Genomic DNA, 12,087 nt, shown 5'->3' with positions numbered 1-12,087 from the left:
TTGACGATGTGACATATGATCAATATATCTGTGTTAATGTCGATGCTCAGTTTTAATAACCTTTAACCATCGGGGCATTTTCCATTTTGTCTATCGAATTAAATTAAATAAATAAAAATATATACTTAAGTATATGTTCAAAATATATTTTTGAAATTAAAACGACTACAATTTTTACTTCATTAATATATAATTCGTTTCTATATTGTTACTAACTTAGATATTGAATAATTTTAAAATGATATATTACTATGAAAATCGATTCGAAATAATTTTAATCGATTTTATGAATTCTTCGATAACTTATTTTAAATATAAACTTTTTAATAGACTTTTAAATACCTAATCTCTTATCAAATAGTCACGCGAATGATGTAATAGTAGGCACACATGTTAAAAATCATAAAATTTTAACTAGTTCAGTTTATTCAAAGGTCCTCGTTCCTCATATTAAGTTCCCATGCGTCGAGACTGGAAACAATTTCACATCTTTACACAAACCATTCACAAGACGACACGTATTTGCATTGGTGACTTGTCGCCTGACGAATTAGAACTCAAACTGAAAATAATAAAAAGCAGCAAAGAATCCGTATTCATAAGTTAACGACTTTAATTCAAGGATTTAAGATCTAAAATCGTGTGTCTAAGAATAAGGCTTCTGAAATCGTTCCGATCAAAAGTCGGCCGACTTATTTATTTAATAAGTTAGTAGTAGCAAGCTGTCTCCAGGAGTCCTGTAGGTGTTAAGTTTACTTAAGGATTAGATATATCTATAAAAATCTTTGAGCTTGACCTCCTACCGCGCATTTTTTTTATTATACATTTCTATTTAAATTAATAAATTGTCGAATTATATTTATAAGATATTATTTTGAATAAAAATTATAGATATCTAAAAATTACCCATTATTAATATTTATATGATAATGCGTAATTCTGCGACGGAAAAAGCCAATAACTTTTTCTAATTTCGACTAGGGGTTTAATCTGGACCTTGGGATATGTGGTCTTAGCTAGTCAGTAGAACAACATTCTTGGTTGTTCTACTGACTAGCTAAGACTTCTTGTCATAGGTATATAAATTTATTTCATGATACAATCAGTCTAAAGCCAAGCGATCTACCTTTCCATACATATGCTCAACGAATATTTTTCGAATACCTATCTTATAATATCTCTTTAACTTCTAGCAACATTGGATAAAAACTATGTAAATTCAAATGATTTAGAAAATTTAATTTAACTGAAGGTGTCATTTATTAACAGTTAAAATTAAAAGAGTGTTTCTTGTAAGCAAAAAATAAAGCTTATTATGACGCAATGTTTGTTTAAAATTTTTAAAACTCCTAATAAAATCACAATCTAGAATAAAATTTAAATTATTTATTTAACGTATAGACGTAGATGATAAAAAGGTTAATTGAAATTTTATTCATCAATAAAAAATGAAACATCTAACACTGTACACTACATAGCATGTGCTGTTACGAGCACCTTGTAAATGCTATGAGATGCATCTCGAGTTCGTTTTAGTTATTACAAGAAATTAAATTTTATTACCCCCCTCTGGACCTTAAAGGCACAAAATATTTTCACATTCGTTTAACGATCCGTCGGCGGGTCACAATAACGTTTAGGGCGCACCGAACGCGCATGCGCTCTTTATCTTGCTCACGTTCCCTTGTTTTATTTATTAGAAAGATTTATTATTTACCGCAGGGCACACACACGATGTGTCACGAATCTGGGACGAAAAAACGAGGATATGGTAATGCGCGACCCGTCGCACGTGACAATCTCCTTTTTTTAATCTCTTATTCGATTGCTCGCATTTAACCAATTTCCTATATTTTTGGCAGAGCATTGCAATTTTATATTCAACACAAATAAAATACCCCCTACCTACATCTAAAAAATATGTATTGCTATTAATGAAATTGTTTTTGAGAAGTCGAAGTGCGTGATAAGAAATTAAATCGTTTAAAAGTTCACATCAAATAAAAAACGTTCGTTACACCTCCGGCAGTTTTACCTGTAAGTCATTGCTCTACTAGCTGATTTTTTTCAGTGTCGTACTCTGGAAAACCCAATTGGAACCCGGGATATGCAAGTCATACCTATCATATTAAAATTGAACGACTAGAAATCTCTTTAACGTATGGGGAAGTCAAATCAATAACGTCACAACTTCGAAAAGGGAATTACTTGAATACATCAAACAAATTTAACAAATGAGATTGATTAAAAAAAAGGCAAAAATCCCACGACACTTACGCACTTCTTAAAAAGGTAAATACGGTCGTGATTGAAATCATACTTGACCTGTGCAAAACCACACGTCTGCCGTGACCGAGTAGACAAACACACATACAAAAAGACATGAACAACACTCGTTGTTTGACATTATCTGTTTACTTTACCCACTAAGCAAATATAAGCACCGACGTACAATAGCAACGTCAAAGTTATATATGGTAGTATTTTAAGATAAAAAATGTATGTATTGAATATCGTAACTAATTGAAGCACATTTCGAATCAATGTAAAAAATAATTGCCGCGTTTAAAAAAAATACCTGAATTCAAATTTTCAGTCCCTAATATAAAAACCGCTTATATAAAGGAAAAATACTTTCAAGCTTTTTAATGATAAAACTCAAAATATTCACAATTAAGTAACGTATACATATGTATATAGAAGATAATATATTATTTCCGGACAATATTTGTTTTCGTGTTTACTTTTGTGTTAGTCGATAAATGATATTTGTTTAAAACATTGCGAACCGTTAAAATAATACTGTATTTTAATTTGTTAGTCATCAAAATATACATGAGCCTCAGATAAAGATTTGTCCATAACAGAGGCGATAATCATAAAAGGTACTCTTTTCTTGTTTGTAACTGGATTAATTTCTTTTTAGTATAGATTACACGAAGTATGTAAAGCCATGTCGGACAGCGGTAACATCACTCACAGTTGTCGCCACATTACCACCATTTATCATACCTAGGTCTATGTCTGGCTCTCTCTTCATTTAGCTTAACTATAGTTTTACTTTGTAGTAATTGCATCAAGCAAACACCGACGTTCCTTGTCATACAATTAAACAAATACCGCTGGTGTCAGCGCCTTTCTGTTTTTGCTGGCTCGATAACATTCCTCGCTCTTAAAAACAATTTATTATTTTTAGAAATGTTACAAGTACATATAGAGATTAGACTATACGATCAATTTATATGATAAAAGTATAAACCTGAATAAGAGAAAAAACACGACAGGATATGAAATTCTTCAGTTTTTAATATGTATTTAAAGTTAAATATTTAGTTATATATATAAATATTTTAATATGAATTTAGTCATACAAAATTTACATAATTGTAATTACCAAAATTATGATTGCAAAATTTGAGTTTTTACTTTACAGGTATTCTAATAATAAAATATACAGTTAAAATACGGACGTCGGAGTTCTGGATACAAAAATCCATTATCCTATTTTTTGAAAAAAATTCCAACATCAATTGTTTCATAAGTATCTATTACCAAATACCATTACATATGAGATAAGGCTAAAATATCAACAACTAGATAATAAAAACGAGTAATTATATTTAAACAAAACTTAATCGTCGTTTTTACTTAATTAATATTGGAATTAGAAAATATGGGATTATAAACTGTAAAATGACTTATTATTTTTTTATCAAATTAATTTACTTGAATACTTTTAAAAGTAATATCCTACAGAAATTAAATTTGCTTATGATACTTATTTCATATTGTTCACTAATAAATTGGCCTTGATATATATTAACTCAGTTCAAAGATAATAAAATCTAGACAAGAAGATAAGTAGTTGTACCAATTAATGTTTTTTCTCAAAAGGTCACACAAGATTTGTAAATGCTACGTCCTTGGTGTAGTGCACATCTAAAAGGCATAAGAAGCCCTATTTTCTTAGAGACATAAGACATTATTCCATTAACCGCCACGCTCTCAAATCTATGACAGGAAGTTCGGCGCGTGCCTTTCTTCAGAGATTGCCAAGCGCTGGAATTATTTATATAACATATACTGTGTCAATTATTACAAGTGCAAATGGAGAATCGAATAAAATTTAAGTAGTTAAATGTTATTATATTTAATATTTATAATTTACGTATATGTTAAACATAGAAGAATGAATTTATCTGTAATCATTTTCGACTCTCAAATCAAAATTAATCAAACGTAACTTTGTTTACTATTAATGAAACTAGAGCACTCGGTTTTTAAGTTTAAGTTTGCATTATTACCATTATAATAATAGAAAAGTAGGAGATGTAGATCACTTGACTTTACATAGCCACTAGTCCTAGTAATATAATAGAAATGTTGATCTTTTGATTCTACAAAATTGTGTCTCTTATTCGTGTAATTACACCAGCTTACTCGCCTTTCAAACGGCATTCAAATTTTTGCTGTTTAACAGTAGAATAATAAATAAGTGTGTGGTACCACACTAGTAAGTAAAAAAACGGTATATTATATGTAATAAACAGGGCGCCAAATCCACTAAAAAAATTAAACTTTATCGTAATCGATCGAAAAGTTTTCGATACCGTTAAGCCGTTTTTCTATTCTAATCTAACCTAACACAAAGATATATTTATTTATTAAAAATGGCACACAAAACAGATTGTGACAGTTAACAAGTAAGATATAATACCTATATACAATATTCAAGAGCTATGTGATAATCCTGAGGGTGTGTACACATAGAATTACAAAGCGAAAAAACATAATTAGTAATAATATAAAACAATAATACCGTAAAATAGGAAAAAAATGGTAATAGTCTAAAAAGTTCGCAAAAACATTACATTATTTACAGTTAAAACCCAGGTTTTAACTGTAAATAATTAAACTTAAGTTATTACCCTCGGACACTATAATAATATAAACATATTTTAAAAATAAAATTGTTATTCATTTTTTTTTCATTTTTAATATGTTTACGAAATATTTGTAATTTACTGTTGAATAAGTCAACATTACGAACAATCAGAATAAGATCATTATACTCATATATTATAAATATACAAATATGGCATATACAAACGATATCATTTTGAAAGGACGTCTTAGTTAGTTTCAGCAGTTGTAGTTGGGCTGAAGTTGGATCGGAATAAAATTGGAAACGTACCATAACCGTCATATATTCGTAGAATTTCCCCCAGTAAAAACAAATTTATAGAACAGAATTAATAATATATATATTCGGTTCTGTGTACCTAATAATACCATAATAATAGTAATATCAAATATAAATCTTTTAAGAGATTATTGGTCCACTCTATTCAACAATAAATTTTAATTGATTTACATTTTGTATGTTAATTAAAACAAACGTCATTTTTCTACACGCAAATCGAATGGAAATTTATTCATATCTATTACAAATTGTAACAAAATAAGACAATATTAATAACAGCGTGGAAATAAACAATAGCTTCAGTTTTTCCCCGTTGGTAACTCCTGACTATGACGCAGTCGTTCCGGCTGATTGTTATCAGCAATTACCGTAATCAAATCCAGTAGAGTACTGCGAACAATAAACACCTGTTAAATTGTATTTTAATAATGATTATTTTATTTTTTTAACAAAACTATTATGACGTTCGAACACTTCTACGTCACAGAAGAATAATTTGTAAACCTAAAAGTAATGCTAGAATGAAATAAATAAACGTGCACAAATAAAATTAAAAAAATGGTAAACCGAATTGGCTTAAAACAAAGTAATAAATTACCTATAATTATTTTGTATTAGTAAATGTGATAACATGTAACCATTTCTTATAGATTATACATTATAAAGTATTAAAAAGCCGATATGACCCAGTGCATATCAACCCGTGGATTTTACTTACAATATAACCGATTCAAATCTAACCAAGCACCACAAAGTTATCATGTGCTTTTTCCTTTCCTTATTTGTGAAAGGAACATGTGAATATCCATGTGTATCTTTGAACCTGCATAGGAATAGAGTGTATGTACGTATATTATGCAATGTGCATAAATGTGTTTTTTTTTCTTTTGACTAAAAGCAGATACATAATTATGTAGATAACACAGGGAAACAAACAGTACAAGTCATTCTTAAAGCTAAAGCATAAAAATTAGCACATATACCAGTAAAGTTTCCACTTATAACTAAAAACATAATAAGAGCAGAACAAAATTAATTATAATATCTAATATAATATAATAATAAGAAAAAACAAACCTATGAAAAAAAGGGCAAATCTGAAAAAAAAACAAATAAAAGATCAAGGCTTTATGGTTCTAACACAAATTTCCTGAAGTTAGCAACTGAGTCTGTAAATATTTTAAGAAACGAGTCATATTTTTTATTAAGTATATTATTGATATACATACTTATGTTCGTTTATTTTAAACGCCTTTCTTTCGTAGTTACATTATATATGGCACATAGAAATAAACAAATGATTCTTATTTGATAATGCGGTATTAATTTTATGTCTCTTTTTTAACTTATCAGTGTATAAAATTATATATCACAAAACCAAATCGATCAAAAACTAATTCATGACAGTCAGTAAAGTTAGGCGAGGTATATGATTAAAAACTTACCTTCATTAAGTTCATATGTATTTCGATTAAAATCACCTAAACACTTTCAAACACTACCATTCGAACCTTTGCGATTCGTATAATTGTTATAAATTATATATTTATAGGTTTTTTTTTTAATATAAAAAATAAACATTAAATCGTACATGTATCTTTTCAGTCTTGTAATCGGATACACCATATGGTATTTTGACATTTTATTATAAAATATCAATAATCATCAATTAAATAAACAAAGGTTCTTAAACTTGCATAATATATTATTTAGGTCAAGCACCGGATACATATGCATTCTTAAGAGACCGATGAAGCCTTTCTCACGGCACCACGCGACCTGTGATGTCCTATGATTCACAATGCAGCGAAAAAGTCATTTTAGTCTTAATAAAAAACATTCATCACCTACAACAAGATATGGAACCCAATGGAAATGAAATCCAAAGTTTTCCTATTTAAACTTTATCTATAAAGTTAGCGTAAAATTATTACAATTTTCTTTCACTTGTGTAATATATACACAAAACACAAAGCACTGTTTTTTACAAACATATGTTTTTTATTATTCATTGATAATAATAACTTTTATATAGCGATAACATGTAATTACAAATTATAAAAAAGTAATAGTTCTCCAACACTCTGCTGGGTTAAAACCTCATTTTTAAGTGAAAACTTGCTGCTTATTCTGCGATGTTGCTCTATGGCGGGTTGATAATTATCAATGATAATAATGTAAGATAATTTGAAAAAAAAAAACAAAAGTTTTTGAACGACAGCTTTTAAATGATATAATATTTTTCTTTAAAAAAATATTGTTAAATTTAAACATTTTGTTAAAATTGGTCGTTAATTTTTATAGACAAATGTATGAATAATATTGTTGTAGTTGGATGTAAGCCGGATATCTGCAATGGCTTGATTACTCTTCACTTGCATTCGTTACGCTCTTAGGGCTCAGACTTCAATACTGAGTCACCGTACATTAACTTATGATTTTAAAAAGATTAAGGTATCGAGTGAGACGGACAAAGGGAGGAGATGTAAATTAAAACATAACGGTATTATCAATCAAAATAATATGAGGTGTTTATTTCGATTGTGTTAATTTCTAAGTTCATTTATAAATGAACAAGGAACAAAATCGTGTTTAAATAAAAATTTGAAGTACGTTATTACAAGTATATACGTGGAATCCAAAAAACTAATTTGCACTTTTTAAACAGTTAATTTTTTAGAGATGACAATATAGATGAAAAGAGAAAGAAAAATTTTTGAAATTGTCGTTTTAATTTTTCAATTTCAACTAGTTTATTTCCTATCAATTGTTAATTTTATACAAATTTTTCGATGCAATTTACTTGGCATATCTTTTCAAATATGGAACGTTCTAGCATATTTTACAGTTCATTTTTGTATGTAACTTTAATACAAATTATATTTTATATAGGTATATATAACCTCGAAACTACGTGTTAAAAGAAGTTATTTTACATAGGATTAATTAATATATACATATATCAATAAAGTTTTAAGCAATAAATAAAAAATACTGCTTCATAAATAACAATAATCGGAAGTGCCACTCACAGATAAAGAGGTAATTAAACATTGAAATATATAAGGTATAGTTAGTTACATCATTCGGAATCTCTCACGTCAACGCTTCATTGAGAACCGAGTCACGTTGTGGCGCTTGCCGTGTCTTCCGATTGAGAACTTTCTTCCATTGATGTGTTATAAATATATTGCATTTATATTGATAAATATGAAACATAAACAGCTATTGCTGTATATATCTATCCATCAATGATATATATTTAAAAGCAATAATAATTGTTAATCTTGAATACTTATATAGAACATTAATTTGAATATGAAACATTAAGCGATACGAACGAAATAAACATATTGTAGACTTATATTCTTCTAACGTAAGCATTACTGTTTAATTAAATTGTTTAATTTATAAGTTATATTAAGAGGACAATCTATAACTTCAAAAAAATCAATTTAACAAAAAAATCGAAGACAATGCTTACTTATTTTTCAATTTATATAACAAACATATTTTAAAGTGTTTAAATTACTATTTTTAATAGTTTTATGTAACTGAAGGTCACAAATCAACCAGTTGATTTCATTGTTACCAAGTTTGTAAATTAGGATATAGCACTAAATGTTAAATTTTAACACTAGCGAGGGCAAAATTCAATTAAATACTTCGTCATGAAATTTGATTCACACTAATGAGCCATGATCAAAAGGCCACTTTCGTGTCCCGGATTTCGATTGATACTTTCAGCAAAAAGTTTCATTCTCAGAACCGTCATTCACACCGAATAAGGGATTTTGTTTCTTTTTCAGTAACAGGACTTCGTTAACACTCTATTTCACACTTTTTCTATCAATATACTTTCATTCACAAATGTGTGTTTGAGATTTTTTTTTTAAAGTACCGTTCCGAGACTTAAACACAATAAGTGCAAAAACGAGAATTAAAAGCCATACAGCAAAAAAATGACATACTGTTTATGAACAAAACAACATTAATATACGATTAATAATATAATATAACCGTTTATTAACGGTTTAAATTAAATTAAATATACCTAATTGTTTATTTAAATAAATATAGTTTTGTTTAATAGTATAATTGCAATAAGTAATTAAATAAAGATATTTAATTGAAAAGCAATTTAACCTGATATTTAATAAAAAATTGCAGATGCACGTTGCTCTTTTCATTGGAATTAATACTGAAAACCCGTAGTTATTCATTGAATGTTATAATTACTATTTCAATTACACACTATTATCATTTAATTGAAACAATTACATTTAACCAATAAACATTAAGATACATTATTTCTGAAAATTAAACTTTACTGAAACTCTATATAAGGCTAAAAATTAATATGAAGCATTATTTTTACTGTAAGACAAGACGGTGTCAATAACTTTTCCATACGTAAAGACATCGACGACGACCGGATTTCCAACAATTTAAAACCCACTTGATTTACGAAATATTTAAGTTACATAAGATTGTATTTGTCAAGGTCATCTGATCTCGAACGCAACGAAAGTGATTCATACATATTACATCCGAGTAAACACAAAAACTAGGATGAGTAATTTTATTGTTACAGTGTAAATAGATACATCGCGTGCTCATGCCGAAAGTAAATTTTGCGATTCTTAGCTCAATCCTTGTAGTCAAAAAGTCTTAAATACATTGGCAATGGATATGTAATTTTTATTCCGGTTTTTCGTAACTGCGTTACGCAGTAGTGCAATGAACTTCTCATCTAATGCTATTAATAAATAATAAATTAAACTAAAATATGTCCATATTTTTATATAATGTTTGTATTCAATAACTGTAATTTGGAGACAATAAAAAATGCTTTTGTATAATATAAGTTTTTAAGATGTAAAATATAAAAAGGTATGTTAAGAAATTGCATTTTTTATCAAAATAACTTGAATGGCAACCGCTAAGCTAATGAGAGCAAAACAGTATGAGATGTAATGATCATTATGGACCATGATTCATGGGGTAATACGCACCTGATTCATCGTGTAAATATTCTATATTATTTTCTCCTCAAAATCGCAATCACCTATTTGTTGGGGAGTTAATTCTACAATAAAAATAATAATAATTATATAGAAACTATAATAATAATAGTATACCTATACATTTCTGAATACTTTTTTTTTAAATCGTGAATGCGTGTCTGTAATAAATTTTTTTAGCTACGGTTGTAAAGTTTGTTAGGAATGTTTGTATATATGTTATTTTATACATAATTTTAAGCGCATCATGAAATATAAACTCTGATCTCGCTGAATTAATGACATGATAAAAACTACAATTTGTAATATTCTGTTTCTTATTTACAAAACACGACGTATATAAGTGCTTCGTTGACTTTCAACATAGCTTTTGAGAGCATAAAAAGTTATTATTTTTTTGTCAATAAATACTCAGTAGTAGTCTGGAGTCAGAAAGTTGCCAGTGATACCTTCTCGTGCCTCAAATAGCACGTAAAGCCGTTGGCCCCACAATAACTCTCCGGTCCCATCGGTTTGCCATTACATCGGACTATGAGTGTGAGAGAATAGAAGTCGACCGCACAAATATTCAATGTAAATGTATTTATAATTGTCAATATGAATTCGCCATATACTAGTACCTATATACATATATACCTAGTTATACTCTACTTATCCAAACAAAAGAACAATAAAATTAAATAAACGTCGTCAAGTTTTTGAATAATCTATCTATTATATTCATTTTGAATTCTCGAAAAATGGTTTTTTGAATGTCAGCGCAGTATTTATCGGAACATTATAAGTAACATTAGTGAACATAAGTAGTGATGTGGAATAGCGTTGCATTATGTCTAAAGATATATTTACCAAGAGCTGGCTTGCTCTAGAGCTATGAGCAAATCGAATGTAGTCTGAAAATCTAAGGTTTGTTTATTGTAATCGTTATAATTTAGTGATATTATATAATTACTAATAACTTCCTAGAAGTTATTAAGATCACTGTGGACATACCTTTTATGTTTATTAAAATTAAAAAGAGGACTCCATTTTTAATAATAATACGTTAAACATTTTCTTAAACAACTGATCAAATATATTTTATTTAAGTAATAAATGTCAACATTAAGAAAACTGCGATTAAACCGTCATCAATTACAAGCGACAAATCTATTTTACGTCCTATTTGAAAGGTTCGACTCTAAAAAATGTTTCATCGATAATAAATTAGCAACGCTAATTGGGACACCGTTTGACATGATACCTCCTTTTTATCAGTCAACAACTCAACTCGAGCTTGTAAAAGATCCGCTTAGTTCGAAATCACTTGTTTAAGATAAACGTCTAAACAGGTGTGAGGTCTTTTTTCGACAGGAGCAAGAATTACTTTTTTAAGTAGGAGATTAGTGGCTATTTCTTTAAACAAATATATTGTTCTTTTAAGCTTCAGCTGTAGATAAAATTTCTAAAGCGTCACGGATTGTCAAGTGAGGGACTTAGATAAATAAATTCCAAAGGACGAAAGATATGTTCCCATAGTCCGAGTTTGTTTTGACCGCGTTAATTGTTCCGTAATCTGTTATCGTGTGAATGTGTTTTACGACACCATGACACCGTCTTGTTTTCTCTTTCCGTGTTTACTTATAGTTTGCGGGACAAATTACAGATTTTAATGTTTTTTTAGGCTGCCGTGTCCTTTTCTGCTTTTCACGTGTTGTGTTTACTGCCGCTCGACACGGTGGTCCAATTATCATGATATTTTAGGTGGTTATAAAGAACTTAAGGATAAATATAAAATGATGAGCTGACGAAAAGGTTTTTTTTTAATATAATTATCACGAATGATATTATATTTATCAGTACTATACGGATCTTTAAATA

This window comes from Vanessa atalanta, chromosome 10 (genome assembly GCF_905147765.1).
Source record: "Vanessa atalanta chromosome 10, ilVanAtal1.2, whole genome shotgun sequence".
NCBI lineage: Eukaryota > Metazoa > Arthropoda > Insecta > Lepidoptera > Nymphalidae > Vanessa > Vanessa atalanta.
This window is presented reverse-complemented; position numbering follows the sequence as displayed.